This window comes from Octodon degus, unplaced genomic scaffold (assembly GCF_000260255.1).
Source record: "Octodon degus isolate 3935 unplaced genomic scaffold, OctDeg1.0 scaffold00011, whole genome shotgun sequence".
Taxonomy (NCBI): Eukaryota; Metazoa; Chordata; class Mammalia; order Rodentia; family Octodontidae; genus Octodon; species Octodon degus.
In genome coordinates, this window is record NW_004524587.1 from 18,436,678 (window position 1) to 18,439,504 (window position 2,827).

At 38.3% G+C, this 2,827-nt stretch overlaps 1 non-coding gene across 1 annotated transcript; it reads right to left on the reverse strand.

Moving 5' to 3' along the window:
• Window positions 1-908: 908 nt before the first annotated feature.
• On the reverse strand, window positions 909-1,070 carry LOC111815106. The gene has a single exon (XR_002819902.1). It is a non-coding gene; the product is annotated as a U1 spliceosomal RNA (small nuclear RNA).
• Between the last annotated feature and the right edge of the window lie 1,757 nt (window positions 1,071-2,827).

Genomic DNA, 2,827 nt, shown 5'->3' on the forward strand with positions numbered 1-2,827 from the left:
CCATTCCTCAGGTGATGGGCATCTTGGTTGTTTCCAAGATTTGGCTATCACAAATTGTGCTGCTATAAACATAGGCCCACATATATCACTATGATATGAAGTTTTCAGATCCTCTGGGAAAATTTCCAGTAGAGGAATAGCTGGATTAAATGGGATTTCCAGTCCCCAGTAGCCTTTAATGGTAGTGGTTTATCTGCAGAATTGACAATGTCAGAAGTTGTTGACTCAAGACTTTAAAATGAACATGAGGTATAAGAAGTAAAGCCATATTCATATTCTGAGATGAATAAGATTTTTAAAAAGTCTGAATCAATTATTTTATTATGATCTCTGTCCAATAGAACCTCTTTCCTTATGTTAACCTGTATTTGCAGCCACTCCCTGACACTGTTCACCTCCTCAGCTCCACCTCAAACCATTAGGCACCAGATTCTCATAAAGAACATGCAAACTATACTTCTCTTACATATTTTCCAGGAAGGTTCATGCTACTATAATAATCCAGTGCCAAGTACTGAAATGACAGAAGGTAGAGCCAGGAAGGAGTGCGTGTGATGCAGAGCCACTAGAGAAAAGTGTTCCTGGGTGTTTACCAGAGCTGTACCTCTCTCCACTCCTGATATTTATCATAAGGATTTTTTTTTTCTCCTTGAATGCCTTCAGGGCACTTTTGGCCGGCTGGAGTGTTGTGAGGATGGAGGCTGACAGCTTTGTGGAAGCAGCCACTTAAAGGACTGAGTTAGGGCCAGGCCCCCCTTATATTTATCATAAAATCATGACAAATGTTTGCCAATTTTCTTTTATCTTCTCTTTCAATGCATACACAGCAGTTGATGTCTTTGAGGGGAGACACCATAATTTCATCTTATGCTTTTCCCTTCCTACATCATGCTTCCTCTCCCCCACCAGAGGAAACCATGAACACAATCTCAATCTGCCACAAATTATGCAGATGAATTTCTCACATTTGGGGAAATCACAGTGACCAGCACATCTGGAATTCAGTGAATAAGCTTCAGCCTTGGAAAGCTACCTTTGTAATCATGGTAACTTCCCTGTCAGTTAAGCATCCAGTGTCATTCTCAACTGAGTAAGAGCCCATAAAATTTAGCGAACATTTTAAACTAACACAACTTGGCAACTGGTAACAGAAAGGGAGAAAAATACAGAGCAGATTTTAATGGACTACAGATTGTGCATGCACTTGGATCACAATATGACTTTCTGTTGATGAGTGCTCTTAATTTATCAAACTAACTCTGCTAATATTGGATATGGTAAGTGTCCTGCAATGAAATGCTCAGGAAACCCCTAAAAGTTCATATTTATTAGCATTTTCTCTTAGGGGAAGGATATGCTGTCACTCTCAAAGACGGAAGGATTGAGTATAATTTCCATTTTTGAGCTCCCCTATATTCGTGGTCTTCACAGAAGGGAACAGAGAAGGGAAGAGAAGGGAGAATTCAGGTTTCCAAATGAAAGAAACAAATCTGTGTTGAGGATAAGCCAAGTACATCTGGATTTCCTCTCCTTTTTATTTTTACCTTTTAATGTCAGGGTGATCCTAACTTTCAGGCTTTTAAATAGCTTTGACTGTACTTTTTGGACTCCAACGTAGCAAGATAAAATGAAAGTCTTTTGTTGAAGAAGGAAATGATCATTCTCTAAACAGGATGAGGGTAGCTCCAAGTGAGAGATGGCAATTTGAGTATGGAACACCCAAGAGAGAGAAAATATGCTCAAATCAACCTTAAAAAATGGAGGGAGCTAAAAACCTCTTTGTTCTGACTTGAAGTAGGACAAGGGAAATCATTACAGGCAGGTGAAAAGATTCATAATAACTCTATGAGTGTGTATAAATGCTGTAGAAAATCTCAAGCTGTGCTACTTTCCAAATCTTTTCCATCTATTCAAGTGATAACTCTTTCAGGAATTAAAAATTATCCACAAATGTGAGCTTTCCTGACTCCAGAAAACATGCGGAAGTTCTGCCTTCCTCAAAGACTCTATTTTAGTTGTTCTCAAATAGGGCTTAAGTATGGTCAGTGTTGAAAGATTTCAGGTGATTTTGCTGCTCAACTAGCAATGAGAAATTACACTGTCGCCTCAGCTCAACTCTGACTTTTGGAAGTGCTACAAATAGCAGTGTTTGTAATTCTGCCTGTACAGATGGGGCATTTGCTTTTATTAAACTGTTGGCTTGCGTGTGATTGTCACCTGTGCCTGCCAAGGAATAGTGGTTCTACTTTTATTTCCAATTATGTTCACTAAGTGCATCAGGAAATAATAATAGTAATAAGTAATTAACACCTAACATTTATTGAGATATTCTCCTAAAAACTTTGTAAGTAATTATCTACTCCTTGGAAGAAGATATAACTTAACTTCTGTTAATTTTTCATATTCTACAGGTAAAGAATCATAAGCATAGACAAGTTGAAACAGTTTTCAGAAGATTACGGACTGTCACCTTATCTTAAGTATGTGAACTTGTTCAAGTGTAGATATAATACTTCCAAATTCACCATAAGACTCAGAATTTCTGAATAACTTAGCTAAAGTGCCTAAAATAGATGACTGACAGAAGAATAATGAAAACTTGAATATAGTAATTGTTTGGTTTGTATGTATTTGTCCCCCCCCAAAGCCTCATGCAGTCATTGAGGTGCAGTTCTATAGTTTGAGATTAACCCATGATCCACTGGGATTATGGATCTGAGTACTGCTGGGATTATGGGTGTGAGTACTACCCCCAGCCTGGGGCATATAGCCTGAATGAAACTTAAGGAACATGCACTTCTCTGTTGCTCTTGTTGCTGCTACTCCT